Source organism: Mercurialis annua, linkage group LG3 (genome assembly GCF_937616625.2).
Source record: "Mercurialis annua linkage group LG3, ddMerAnnu1.2, whole genome shotgun sequence".
Lineage (NCBI taxonomy): Eukaryota > Viridiplantae > Streptophyta > Magnoliopsida > Malpighiales > Euphorbiaceae > Mercurialis > Mercurialis annua.
This window is the reverse complement of record NC_065572.1, coordinates 51,491,697-51,507,161: the sequence shown is the minus strand read 5'-3', so window position 1 is coordinate 51,507,161 and position 15,465 is coordinate 51,491,697.

The window sequence follows — 15,465 nt, the reverse complement described above, 5'->3', positions numbered from 1 at the left end:
TAAACTAGATTCATCATTATCAATTTCATATTCAGAAACTACTTCATAAATTGAATCTACTTCAGAGTCCATATCAGAAAATTCTTCTTCATCTATTGCTTCATATGCTAGACTCTCATTTTCAAAGAATACTCTCCTAATATTTTATCTTCGTTTATTCTTTTGAGGACATGTATCGGCTTTATGACTCTTAGAGCCACACACCCAGCAACAAGAACAGTTACTCAAAGGTTTTTTCTTAGGACATTTTAGTTCTCTCCCATATATTTTCTTGAACGCATCTATCCTATATTTGTCTCTAAGGTTAGTTATTTTTCTAATAAACCTACATTGTTTGTCAGACTTTCTGTTTTCCTCTCTATCCTTTCTCAATATTCTTTGTCTTGGGTTTTATAGGTTCATAACGCAGCGGAATTTCAAAAATTTATCAAAAATCCAAACTAAGATCCATGTAATTTAAATAAATAGATTAATAGCATAATTAATACTTACTTGTATGTCGAATTCAAACGGCAATGTAGGAAGGAAGGAGGTGATTCACTTTGGTGATACCTGGCCTCGGATCAGAAACGCCTCCAAAAGAATGCATCCTCTACGAGTATCCACACGAATAGACCTTAGCCAAAACTAGTGCTTGTGTGCTAGCACTATTGCTTCACAAGCAATTTCGAATTATTTAGTGATTTAGTTAATAATGAATTTCGTGATTCACAAACCCATTCCTTAATGTGTATTTATAGGCATACAACAACATTAGGGTTTGAGACAAATTCATATTTCAATCTCATTATAATTCTTACAAGTTTATGTTTAACAAAAACTCATTTTTGATAATCACACATATATATTAATTATTATAATTATTATCTTCAAAAGATAATAACTTAAAGAAAACACTTATCCTTAAATTTCGAATTTCAATTAATATATATATTACGAATTATATATATAATAAACTATTAATCACTTAATTCCACTGGGCTTGTACAATCCCTAACTGTTTTGGGCATGTTCTTACTGTGCGACCCTGTAGGTTCATATAACGTTGGCAGTAGGTCCGAAATTCCTATTTCGGCCCACAAGTCATAAGTGGCCTCTAGCAAGACATTATGACTATCCAAGGTATACGAATATCGATAATCCGATTTAACCATTTACAATAATATTTTAATCCCTTTGTCTCTCGATATCCTGACTGAATATAAGGCATAGTCATGTCATCTTTATAATATTTAATCATTAGTTTCTTGATTCCAAGTAGACTGAAAATGATAACTCTTTATCAATTCATTTACCATGGCCATGCATTTCCTTCAGTCTATCTTTTTCAAGGGGCCCATAGATATCTTACTTAAATAGATGAGGGACAAATTCCTTCTCAGTCACTCACATTTCTCACATAGTTACTTACATATCCAATGACAATCTATTTTACTATCCTGTAAAGATAATGTAAGACTGTATTAAAACATGAAATAGCTATGTAGAAATCCATGGTGATTTCAAGATCAAAGGATTATACTAATATAACTATAATAAGAATTACTTATGACAGTTATCTATGTAGTAGTATTCTCAAGGTGGGTCATCCAGTGTCTTATTTCTCAAATAGCACTTATGATTTGAATTTATATCTCATATACATACATGGTTAGTTAAACATAATCATTAGTCAACATCATACTAGTCTCAATGTTCTATTTAGATCAGGGATAGATGGAATATAATTCTTTGAACGAAGGATCACTTTATCCCCTGAACTTGGCACAAAGTATCAAAAACGTCCAAATTAGCAAAACTGGATCACTTTTACCCTGAATTTGGCGAAACCGGCTCAAAATCCCCCCCGATGCTGATGTGGCAATAAATTGGAGAGTGAGATTTCAAATTTTAAATAATTTACTCTAATTAACCTAAACTAATTAAACAATTAACTTAATTAATTTTATTTAACTAAATGTTTAATATGATTATAAACCGATAAATTCATCGGTTTTTTCTTTTACACCGCTACCACCACCGTCCCTTTTCCTCCACCTCCACGAACCACCGCTCGAAATCCACAAACCACCACCCAAAGATCCATAGCCGCCCAAAGCCGAGGAGTCTCCGTTGAAAGACGAGCCCATCTGGGTTCGTCTGTCAACGGAGACTACAGATCGTCTCTGTTCAGAGACGAACCCAGATGGATTCGTCACTTAACAGAGATGAAGATCGTCTCTCAACTAAGACGAAGGTCGTCTCCCACAAAGACGAGCTCGTCTCTGTGAGAGACAAAGCTCATCGTCTCTCACAGAGACGAGCTCGTCGTCTCTCACAGAGATGAGCTCGTCGTCTCTGTGAGAGACGGTGATTAGCAGCTGCCGGATTCCGGCAACTACTCATCAATTATAAAAAAATCGATTTATTTGTAAAAAGTACAAAAAGGCCCCTTTTATTTTTAGTTAATATAAATTTAATATGTAAAGTTTTAAAATTAAAAAAGTTAAATTGTTTTTTTTAATTATTATAGACTGATTTTAAATAATTAAAAAAATTCAGTATCAATTTAAACCTTTTACCATGAAAAACCACTTAGGGAAAAAAACCACTATAAAAACCCGAAGAGTGTATATCACTCTGTTAGGTGAGAGTGGGGAGGGGGGTTTTTGTACCAAATTTGACAAGTTCAGGGTAAAAGTGATCATGTTTTGCTAATTTGGACGTTTTTGATACTTTGTGTCAAGTTCGGGGGGTAAAGTGATCCTTTGTTCATAATTCCTTATAAAACCTAAGGGTTCTACTATGAAGTCACATACTTGATGACCTCGAAAGAATTAACCATTCAAGTAATTTAATCACAATATAAAATAATAAAAACTGCCAATCAATAAATAACAAAACGATAAAGTCAATACATGGTCAAATATGATTGACCTAGTGCATATCACTAACACTTTTCTTCCTATATATTTTGAAACTTTTCTTCCTTGTAGAATATCCTGTCTTGGATTTTTCTTCTGCTCCAGAATAACATCCATACCTTCCTAAAATATACTCAATCTGAGAACAACAACTCTTATTTAAATAAGGAAGACATTTCGTGTCTTGCCTTACTTGGAGTTATGTGCATGCTTTTCTCATAACATATTTCACAGCTGGTATCCTTCCTCCTAAACCATTGACCACTTTGTCTTCATTTAAGAGAAGTTGAAATGCAGTCTTTGCTGCTTCCGGCCAAGGATCCGGGAGTGTAGCAAAAAATAATTCTGAAATGTAATTTTGGGCTGCCAAGTCTAAGTTATAATAATATTTTTGAAATTCACATGCAAAGTTATCGAAATAGCACATGTCATAGATTTGTAGCTTCATTAAATCCATCAAATATTGTTCTTTTTCTAATGACTATGTGGACAATGAGAAATTATAAAATTCTATTTTTAAGGCATATACCACTATAGCTAGCACTCCATCAGCAAACACTTCTCTATCGATTTCTTCTTTCATTGGAGTGTGAGATATTAAGGCTTAAATGCACAAAAAATCATCAACTTTCGCGTGTTTTTGGTATTTAACATGAACTTTTAATTTTGACGTAAAAATACATGAACTATCAAATTTTTGCATATAAGACCAAGTTTGCATTTTTTTTCAAAAAACGATGTCGTTTTAAGGCAAAAACGGTGCCGTTTTATGGGAAAAACGGTGTCGTTTTATGCCCAAAATAATGTTCGTGTTATTATTGCAAAAATCAGATAGTTCGTGTATTTTTATGCCAAAATTAAAAGTTTGTGTTAAATACCAAAAACACGCGAAAGTTGGTGATTTTTTATGCATTTAAGCCGAGATATTAATGATTCCTAATATTTTTAAGCATTTCCAACCAAAGTGGCTCTGCACAATTCGTAGGCACCTCTAGAAGTGTAACCACCTGATTTGACCGTAAATCTAATCATAATAATCCACTCGTATATTTTTTTCAGACGCATGTTTTTCACAATCTAAGTTGAGAAATGTTGTTGGGCTAATTACCGGTCTCAGAAGGTTATCCTTAGGTACAAATTCTTATTTTGTCCTATGAGGATAATTAGCTTTGTAAATTATTCTTTTCGTAGAGACTAACTCATTAAATATTCTGTCATCCATATACAGAGGAGTTTCTTCTACCAAACTTATGGATTTTCTAAGTCTTGAGCTAAATTTTTATTGTTCATGTTGGCTGCTTTAGTTGTTGGATCTGCAATAAAGGAACAATTTTTTCTTTTCTAAGCTGAAGAATTTCTTTTTCAAATATTGGCCCTTTTACATTTTTTTAAACCTTTTTCTTTTTCGATTGCGTCTAACCTTTCATTACCAGTTTTCCTACTTCGTTTGCCAAAGTAGATCTTTCTTCTGGGGAATCACCTAAAATTCCTTTTGTATGAAAATGTTCAAGGAATTGGTGCACTTCACTTTGCACGTTGTGTAGTAAAGTCAATTCCGATGGATTACTAGAATTTGAAATTTCGGTTGGATTACCCATTAAACTAGCTTAAATAAGCTTAATTTAATTAATTATTGTTCAAATAGTGGTACTTACCCTATTTCAGAAGTTTATTTGCTTCTTATTTGAGTATTAGAAATAGATGAACTAATTTGAAAATATTTTTTTTTACTTGTCGGTACTGCTGCCTAAAAATTCTAGGAACCAAATCTATCTATTTTTGATATTTAAAATTCTGGTAAGTTGAAGCGGGGACCTACTCTAGATGTATTATGCAAGTACAGGGACCTAAAGTGCAATATTCAAAGTGTAGGAATTTAAGATAAAAAATGACAAAAATACAGGAACTTGGGGATGGTTTATCTCAAAAAGTGCATTGAAATGGTGAATGATGAATCGATTGTTTTATAAAAATTTATTGTTATTGATATTTAGCATAATTTTAATTAAAAAAACTATAATATGTGTAAGCATATTAATGATAATTAGTTTCTTATCCTGCAGTTCTTCTCCGTGGCTGGACTCCCGCTCTGTTACCTAAAACTCACAAGACAACCGTTAGAGAGACGCCAGAGGAATATTCCGGCGTGCCCTCTCCGACGGTCAAGTTAATATTTAGTGAGAGAAAGAAAGAGAAATGAAAGATTGGAGTAATTAGTGAGAGAAAGAATATTACCCGTTTATCTTTGTGGTCTTAGGTTATTTATATCTGTTGACTTTGTTGGGGTTTGGTACGAGGTAGGTCTATTTCGTCCGTACTGTCAGACAGGTTTTGGGGCTAGGTGTCAGTACCTTTTTGGCCTGCTTCTGTCAGTAGATGTTTTATATCCGTTTGGATGTGTTCTTCACGTTATTGGTGATGGTGTGATGTCTGTTACTAAGCACTGGTTCCGGTCAACGCGTTACTCGGCTGTATCGAGTGTATTCGGTTATAGACGAGATTATTTAGATTGTTGTCCTTTCAGTTTCTGGATGTGTATGTACCGGGGATACATGTGCTCGGTTTAAGATGAGTTTGTTTAAGTTGTTGTCCTTTATGTGCCTGACTGATTGTGTACCGAGGATACATGTGCTCAGAATATTCAGGCTGTTATCACAAACCTCCCCCCTAAGAGACCGAATATTTATGTTCGGAGCTTCGTGGATCGTGGTTTGTGTTTGTTACGTAGTCGAGTGTGGCTGCGGGTGCACGTGTCCTGTCTTTTTAACTTTTGGCGGTTACTTGTTGATGACGTTTGGTGAAGCGTTTTTGACACTTGTCAATTTGATATTAATGGTTGCTTTTAATAATGTCTGTTCGCATGTTCATGACTGTTGGGTTGCACCTACTCGGCCCTTATATAATGTTTTGTCATTTTTTCGTTTTTTACTTTTAGCCTTGATTTTCTCTCTCTTCGTTTCTCTGTATTGCTGTTCCTGTGTTGAGGCTTTGTTCCAGACAATATTCGAGTGTTCATCAGTAAGTTCTTAATTTTTCTTCTTTTTTATTTGGCATTGAATCTCGTTTGCGGTTTTTTTCTGTTTTTTTTATGTTTTGTTCTAGATTTGTTCTTCATTTTTCTGGGGTAGGATAGCGATTCCAGATTTTTCGGGTGGGTGAGTTTGATTTTGTTTTTTGTTTCCCGCCTTGTGATTTTTGAATTTATATCTTAGTGAACATGTCTGTTGAAGAGGATTCTCAGAATAAGGTAGAAGGGGCAGATTATGATGAGAGGGATTATGTTATGGAGCAGGTGGAGCCCGAGTGTATGGACTCTGAGGCGACTTCTTCTACTAGGTCTCGAAAGTTGTATAAAAGTAAGACCGAGACCGCTGAAAAGAGGCAAGTGATGATGGAGACTACCTTTGCGAAGGTTAGGTTAGCCGATTTAGTGTACTGGGCGAAACGTTTTAAGATTCCTTCCGAGTATAAATTAGAGTTGTCTCCGCCGTCGGTTACTCTGAACTCTCCTGTGGAGTCTGAGTATATAGTTATCTGCTTAGAGCATTTGCAGTCGGGTGTTAGGTTTCCTTTGTGTGATGAGTTAAAGTCTTTACTTAAGTTTTACGGGATGCCACTTAGTCAGTTTCATCCTAACGCTATTAGGCATTTCTTTACCTTTTTAAATTTGTGTAAGGCCAACGATATTCCCTTCTCGGTAAGGTTGTTTGCTAGCGTCTATAGTATGATCTTTGCTGGACCTTATGATTTTGCTACGTTTAAGATTTTAAGGAAAGAGAAGAAGGTAACTGAGAATGTAACCACTTCTTTAAAAAGATTTAGAGTAGATTGGTTTAGAGTGAGGCACCCTACAGAATTTGCCGATTTCCCCCAATATTGGCTTGCAAGCTCACCCGAGCATAAGTTCGTTAGGTGGGAAGCTGCTGAGCAAGGACCATATGATCTTCTTCGGGCTGTTTTGAAAAGGACTGGGCCGGTTGATACTTATAAGTTTGTTCCTAAGGTGGAGTTGGTGACTATTGACCCTAACGCCGAAGGTTGTTTTTAATTTGTGGTATTGTGCTCGGTTTTCCTATTGTCGCTTTTCTTGGCTTATATTATTTTGTATTTTTGTGCAGTGTTGGATCTTACTGTGATGGAGCATGCCCGGAAGTCTCGTCCCGTAAGTAAAGAAAAGTTGAAGAATGTTGGGACTTCTAAAGCCGGTACCCTTCCTCCTTCTCCTGTTGTTGTTAATTCTGGTGCCGGCTCTTCAGAAGTTCCGATTAGTGTTGTGCCGGTGACAACTGTATCGGTGAAAGAAGGTGCTCCGGAGAATGTATGTGCTGCCGGGGAGGTGCCAAAGTCTCGCACCAAAACAGTTGTCCAGAGGCGTCCGGGTATGGAGACAGACGAGGATAGCCTCCGAACTGACGATGACGAAACGGATCGTGTTCCGTATGTTGTGCTTTGAATGATGTTGGGCCGAATGTTACTGACGATATTACTAAGAAAAGGAAACGGGATGGGAAGAATGTGATGGATGAAGTTTTGGTTGAGGTTCCGTCTGGTGGTTTGGATATTTCTCCCATAAATGTAGCTGCCTGGTTGCGGGGGAAAAGTTTGGTTGCGTCCGTGGAGAATCCGAAGACGGCTATGAAGTTGGCAACTACTACTTTTCTTCCTCGGGATAGGTCTTTGCTAAAACATACTGAACCTAAGGAATTTACGGGATTGGGGATGAGTTATCTTCTTCAGGTTTGTTGAGTATTTGCTCGTTTTTTTTAATGTATGTGTCTTGTGTTGTCTTTGTAGGCTATGAATCATTTCGTTTGTGCTTATGTTTATCAACGAGATTTGGTGAATCAAGCTGCCGAGGATCATGTGGCTGCGACCGCGGTTTTTTCTTCTTTGGAGAATGAACATTGCTCGGAGCAATGTGGAGTCGTTGTTGGCTTATCAGACTGGGGAGTTTAAGAAAGATATTGCCGAGCTGAAGTCCTCTTTGTCCGATGTTACTAAGAAATCTGAGGAGCATGACCAACGCATTTCCGAGTTTGAGAATGAGAAAAACAAGCTTTGGTCGAATATGTCTGTTCAGAAAGAAGAGTATGAGCGTAACCTCGGTCTTAAGCAGAAGGAGGTGGATGATCTGGCTCTCCAGCTGTCTGAGGCCAAATCAAGTGTTGATGCTGCAAAAAGGGCGCAGCTGGTCGAGTCTGGGCAATTGATTCGTTATATCGAGGAGGATTTAATTAGCCGAGTAGGGCCTTTACTGCCAGCTGATGTTGATTCCGATGTTTTGCATTTGGATGTTGCCGGCTTGTATCTGAAGATGATTGCCGACAGAGAGAAAAGGCTAGAGGAAGAGCTTGATCGTGAATTGTAAGAAGCTGCTGGCGCTGCTAAAGTTGTTGACGAACGGGTGCACGTGGATGTGGATGATCAACCTCTTGAGGTTCGTGATTATGAAGAGGCGGGGATGAGCGAGGGTGTATCTGTCTCGGGTACTGGTGTGTCGGTGCCCGATGAAGTGAATAATGTCGAGATCAGTCCTTGAGGATTTTGTGTTTATTAATTTTTGTTAGAAACAGTTTGTTGATATTTTTTCGTTGTATTTGAATTTAAATGTTTGTTTTTCTGTTGGTTTATTCTCTTCCTTGTTATTTGTGGCTTGTTTGTGTATGTGTGTTTGGTGTTATGACGAATTGAATTCCCCCTTCTTCTTTTTTAGCCGAGCAAGAGCTCGTTTTTCGAATGGGTGATAATCTTAGTACTTATTAGAGCAAGGGCTTGACTTTTTCACGGATAATAAATTATTTTTTTAGCTTAGCAAGAGCTCATTTATTGAATAGGTGATAACCTTAGTACTTATTAGAGCAAGGGCTCGACTTCTTCACGGATAGTAAATTATTTTTTAGCCGAGCAAGAGCTCGTTTCTTGAATAGGTGATAACCTTAGTACTTATACAAATTTCTGTTCTTTTTAATTGTTTCTTTCTTTATTTTTGGGGGAAAACTGGCATTCTTGTCTACAACCAACTTTTGACTTAATTGCCGATGGAAAAACCCCCGACCGACTCGACTGATCTTACTGGTAGAATCGCTTAAGGACCTTAGCATTCCATGTCCTAGGTAGGTCTCTGCCAGATAGGTATTGCAGATAGTATGCTCCGCCTTTTCCCACTTTTTTGACCGAGTATGGTCCTTCCCAGTCAGCTGTAGCTTATCTACGCCGGTGTTACCATTCGTGATGTCTGCTCGACGTAACACCAAATCTCCGATGTTGAATGTCAGGTGCTTTACCCGCTTGTTGTGGAAGTTTTCCATTCTCTATTTGTAGGCTTCAATATGTGTTAAGGATGTTTCTCTGCGCTCTTCTAGCATGTCCAAACAGATCTTCATATTTTCTTCATTTTTCTTTGTGTCAAAGTATAACACCCTCAGTGTCGACATTCCTATTTCGACCGGGATCATTGCTTCGCATCCTTATGTCAGGTTGTATGGTGTTTTTCCTGTTCCTGCTGTTGTCATTGTTCTGTATGACCATAAAATGTTATGTAGTTCTTTTGTCCATCTGCCCTTGGCTTCATCTAACCGTTTCTTCAAACCATTGACAATTGTTCGATTGGTGACCTCGGTCATCCCATTAGTTTATGGATGGGTGACCGAGGTGAATCGTAAGTCGATTCCTTTATAAGCGCAGTAGTCCTTGAATCCCTTGTTGTCGAACTGTTTGTCGTTATCCGTTATTACTATCGTTGGTATGCCGAACCTGCAAATTATTTCTCTTCTAAAGAATTTCAAAACTCTGGCAGTTGTAATTTTTGACACCGCTTCTGCCTCTACCCACTTTGAGAAATGATCTACAGCCACTATCATGAAACGGACTTGCTCTGCTGCCGTGGGGAAAGGTCCGACGATATCCATTCCCCGCGTACTGAACGGCCATGGGATGATGATAGGGGTTTGATCGGTGGTTGGTTGATGATGTACGTTTTGGTAAATCTGACATTTTTCACATCTTTTTACTAGCTCGACTGCGTCTTCTGACATGGAAGGTTAGTAGTAGCCTTGTCGGATTGCTTTATGATAGAGAGCAAGGTGGGCGACATGGCTACCACAAGTTCCTTCGTGAATCTCTTTGAGAACATAGTGTCCTTCTTCTTTAGTCAAACACCTAGACCAGGGGTGTGTGTATGACTTGTGGTATAGCACTCGATCTCGATAAGCAAAATGGGGTGCCCTTCTTTTAACTTTCTTAGCTACTTTTTTGTCCTCTGGTAGGATGTCACTCTCCGTATACGCTATGATCTGCTGCATCCATTCATCTAGTGGTCGAGTGAGGAAGATTGCTTCCGGGTTTTGTATGCTGCTATGTCGTTGAATGGAGAATGATATTCCTGGTATCTTGGTTTTGCTGCTCCGGCTTTGGCTAGGATATCTGCCTTTTCATTTTCTGATCTCGGGATTTGCTCCAATTTCTATGTTCCTCTGTCCTCGCTTATCTTCGTCAATAGTTCCTTAACTCGCTCTGCATATCTTTTCATGTCTGCATCTTTGATTTCAAAAGTTCACAGCACTTGGTTAACTATTAATTAAGAATCGCTCTGTATGTTGATTACTTCGGTTTTGACGACTGTGGCCATTCGCAGTCTTGCAATTAGCGCTTCATACTCCGCCGAGTTGTTTGTGGATGGGAAGTCGAAATGAATAGAATGTTGTAGTTTGATTGAATGTGGTCCGTCGAGCACAATTCCTGCCTCTGAACCGGAAGTATTTGACGCTCCCTCTACCTGGAGGTTCCAGGAGACTATGCTCATGTCAGTCTTGCTTGGTCATGCGAGGTTGTTTCTGCCACAAAATCCGCTAACACCTGAGCTTTCAACGCTTGTCTTGGTTCGAATTTGATGTCGTAAGATCCTAGTAATACCGACCAATTCACCGATCTTCCTGATGTTTCCGGTCTGCTCAGCGCCTTTTTGAGTGGTTGATTAGTTTGAATTATGACCGTGTGGGCTTGGAAGTATCTTTTCAATTTTTCCACTGTGAGGACCAGAGCGATAGCAAACTTTTCAATCTTGTTGTATCTCAGTTCGGCTCCCTTAAGAACTTTTCTTGTGTAACATATGAGTTTTTGTTTTCCATGATCTTCCTTGACTAGTACCGATGCTACTGTCTCGTTGGTTGATGATAGATACAGGTAGAGCGTATCACCAGTGTCTGGTCGCCCGAGGAGGGGTGATGTTGTTATGAAGGTTTTTAATTCGTCGAAAGCTTGTTGACATTCTTGATTCCATTCGAAGTTTTTGATGTTCCTCAAGGTTTTGAAAAAAGGAAGACATCGTTTAGCCGAACAGGTCCGAGGGCTGTGATTCGCCCGTTTAGTTTCTGTACCTCTTTGGCCGTTGTTGGTGCTTTCATTTCCAAGATGGCTTGTATCTTTTCTGGGTTTGCTTCGATACCTCTCTATGAGATGAGGTAACCAAGGAACTTTCCTGCTGGAACCCCGAAAGCGCACTTGTCCGGGTTCAATTTGAGCCTGTACTTTCTTAACTTCTGAAAAACTTGTTCTAGGTCCTTTGCGTGATCTTCCACCTTTACCGACTTCACTATGATGTCGTCTACATATACTTCCATGTTTCGCCCGATTTGATCCTTGAAGACGAAGTTCATCAGTCTTTGATACATGGCTCCGACGTTTTTTAAGCCGAAAGGCATTTGCTTGTAACAGTATGTGCCCCCGCCGGTAATGAAACTAGTTTTTTCCTCATCGTCTTTGTGCATTGGTATTTAGTGGTAGCCCTGCGCCGCGTCAATGAAAGAATAAACTTCATATCCGCTAGTAGAGTCTACTAGTTGATCTATGTTTGGCAGAGGGTAACTGTCTTTTGGACATGCTCTATTTAAATCGGTGAAATCAATACACAATCTCCATTTTCCATTCGGCTTCTTTATAAGCACCACATTAGACAACCATTCCGGGTAGTATACTCGGCGTATGAATCCGGCCGCTAACAGTTTGTCTACCTTATTTCGGATAGCTATCTATCTGTCTACTGCGAAAGCTCTTTTTCTTTGTTTTACCGGTTTGTGGGCGGGGTTGACATTGAGTTTGTTTGTGATGATGCTTGGATCAACTCCCTCAATTTCTCCTGGAGTGTTAACAAACTCGACTTCGTTTCGAACTAACATGTCGGTTATGTCCTTCTTGGCTGTAGTGGGTCGATCAGCCCCGACCATGACTGATCTTGGGTTAACACCCCTTAATTCCACCTCTTCCAGTTTTCCGTGGGGCTCTAGCTTGCCTTCGTCGGAGTCGGGTATTTCATTGTCTCGATGGCTAGCGTCTCCGAGACTTCCTCCATTGATACTAAGTAACACATCTTGGCTATGTCCTGCCGGCCCTTTGCTGTTATCACTCCTCTCATTGTCGGGATTTTCATTGATAAATATCAGATGCATGTCACCACACTTGTAGTGTAGAGCATTGACCGACCGAGGATAACATTGTATGCTAGGGGCATGTCGACCACCAAAAATAGTGTTTTGAACTTGGCCGTAAGACCTGTTAATCCGCCTGACTGGTTTCCATTATCTTGTCCGAGTTCAACAGTTAGTTCGGCGACTCCTTCGGCTTGTACTTGGGATCCTCCGAGGCCGACCAGTGGTGTACTAGCCTTTTTTTAAGTTCAGCACCGAGCAACCAATACCGAGATAAGCTTCTTTGGTGATCAGATTAACTGAGCTGCCTTCATTTATCAGCTGCCTCATAACCCAGAAATTTTCGATTAAACCCGATATGACTAGTGGATCCTGGTGAGGAAAATCGATCCCTTCCCCATCTTCCAAGGTGAAACTAACGTCAGGCCACACTTCTGTCGTGGCTATGTGCATCACCAATTTTTGCCTTTTTTTTGACCTCGTTTGTACTCAGGATTGGTTATTCCCCCGTCTATCGTGTTGATGACTCCGGCTACATTTTGCCTCTTTGGTGGGGGACCGCTGTCTCGCCTGGTGTTCGGATTAGTTGGGTTGTTCCTCCCGAGTGTGAACGTTTTATTATGGGCAACGAAATCCTTTAATCGGCCTATTTGCACTAGTTGGTCGATTTCTTTTTTGAGGCTACCACACTCGTCGGTGATGTGTCCATGCTCTTCATGGAATTGACAGTATTTTTGCTTATCTCCTTCATCCTGCATTTTGGGTGGATATTGGACTGGTTCGTTGTTATTCTGTATCCACATTAAGATATGCGATCGGTGGAGTGTTGAGCGGGATAAAGACTTGATCCTCTAGCTTTACCGGTCGATGTGGTTCTCTCCGAGGTGACGGTGGTTGTCGCTGTTCCCTCGGGCCGAACCGGCCTGGCTGGTGGTGTTGGTTGAAAGTCGGCCTCGGAATCGAGACATGGTTTGTTGTTTGGGCGGCTTTTCTCCGTTGTTCCTCATCTAGATTTATGTAATTCCACGCCCGATCCATGAGTTGAGCGTAAGTTTGCACCGGATTGGTGATCAAATTATCGCGGAATGCCATCATTGTTGTATTATCTTTCATGGCGTCTATCACTGTATCGTCGTTTCCTACTTCCACCGCCTCGGCATTGAATCTTCCTATGTAGCTTTGCAAATTTTCTCCCGGTTTCTGATAGCAGAGTTTGAGGTCGCTGGATTTCTTTTTGCGTTGTATGCTCGGGGCGAAGTGTGTTCGAAACGCTCTTGCCAATTCGTTAAAACTTTGAATCGATCCCTCTTTTAAGCTTTGGTACCATATTGTTGTGGGTCCTTTTAGGGTTGTCGGAAATAACTTACAGACCGCTGCTTCGGATAAACTTTGTACCATCATGACTACTTGAAAGCAGCTTAAGTGGGTGACGGAGTCCCTCATCCCATTGTAATCATCCAGCTGTGGTGTCTTGTAATTCAGAGGGAAAGGCTCGTCCCAGATTTCGCTTGACAAAGGATTTCCAACATCCAAGAAACTCGTGTTTCTTGGCTCCCGCCTCTTAATTTTTTCCATCTCGGTTCGCACTCTTTCCGTTATTTCTTGCTCTAAGTTTATCTTCATACCGGATCCAAGCGCCCGAGCTGTGCACACTCTCCTCGATTTCTACTCGCTTGGGTGTTTCCTTTGTTCCCTCGGGTCCCTTTGGGCCTTCGCGTTGTGTCTGCCCTTCTCCTGGGTGTTGCTGGTTTGCCAGTTCTTTCTTAGGTGTGGCGTCTTTAGGCGTTGTTTGTGTTTGGTAGAATTCGGGTGGATGGGGAGCAGGTCCTGGTATGTACTGTGGGGTGGCGATTTGATGTCCGGGATGAGTCTGTAGCGACGACTGGGCATGTCCTTGCTGGATTTGCTGGAGGATGGCTAATTGCTTAGCGTGGAATTCGATGTATTCCTGTATTTGTGCAGGGGTGGGGTTTCGGCTTTCAGTGATCGGGGTGGCTATGGGGGCCGAGGTGGTGATGATTGTAAATGTAAGATTAATAGGGGCTATCCCAGGTCGTAGAGAAAAGTTTTGCGCTGTCTGAGGTGTAGGTGTAAAGTACGAGGTCGGCGGAAGGGTTCCGGGTATTCCCCATGGATGCTGTGTGGTGACTCCGGAGACGGCGCCAAGGAGCGCGTTGGCCCCGGAGGTAGTGGTCGGGCAAAACGAGCTGTCACCAATCTGTCTTCTGGGAGGGGCGTTCATTCCTTCATTTTCTGCATTGTTCTGAGTGTTGATTTCTCTTATCGGGGGGTCATCTCCTTCTGATGTACTCATTCCTACCGTCCTCTGATGAGTTAGAAAGGGAGATCTTTCTTGTCTTACGTTTCCACAGACGGCGCCAAATGATAATTAGTTTCTTATCCTGCAGTTCTTCTCCGTGGCTGGACTCCCGCTCTGTTACCTGAAACTCACAAGACAACCGTTAGAGAGACGCCAGAGGAATATTCCGGCGTGCCCTCTCCGACGGTCAAGTTAATATTTAGTGAGAGAAATGAAAGATTAGAGTAATTAGTGAGAGAAAGAATATTACCCGTTTATCTTTGTGGTCTTAGGTTATTTATATCTATTGACTTTGTTGGGGTTTGGTACGAGGTAGGTCTATTCCGTCCGTACTGTCAGACAAGTTTTGGGGCTAGGTGTTAGTACCTTTTTGGCCTGCTTCTGTCAGTAGATGTTTTATATCCGTTTGGATGTGTTCTTCACGTTATTGGTGATGGTGTGATGTCTGTTACTAAGCACTGGATCCGGTCAACGCGTTACTCGGCTGTATCGAGTGTATTCGGTTAAAGACGAGATTATTTAGATTGTTGTCCTTTCTGTTTCTGGATGTGTATGTACCGGGGATACATGTGCTCGGTTTAAGATGAGTTTGTTTAAGTTGTTTGCCTGACTGAATGTGTACCGAGGATACATGTGCTCGGAATATTCAGGTTGTTATCAATTAATAATTGCGTATCATGTAGTATGAGAATTTGAAAATATATATTATTCAAATATTTATGAATTTATTTAGACATTATTTATATAATATCCTACTTTTAAAATTTAATTTCATCTTTTTAAGTCGTATTTTTATAATTTCACTTCTTTACCTAAATGA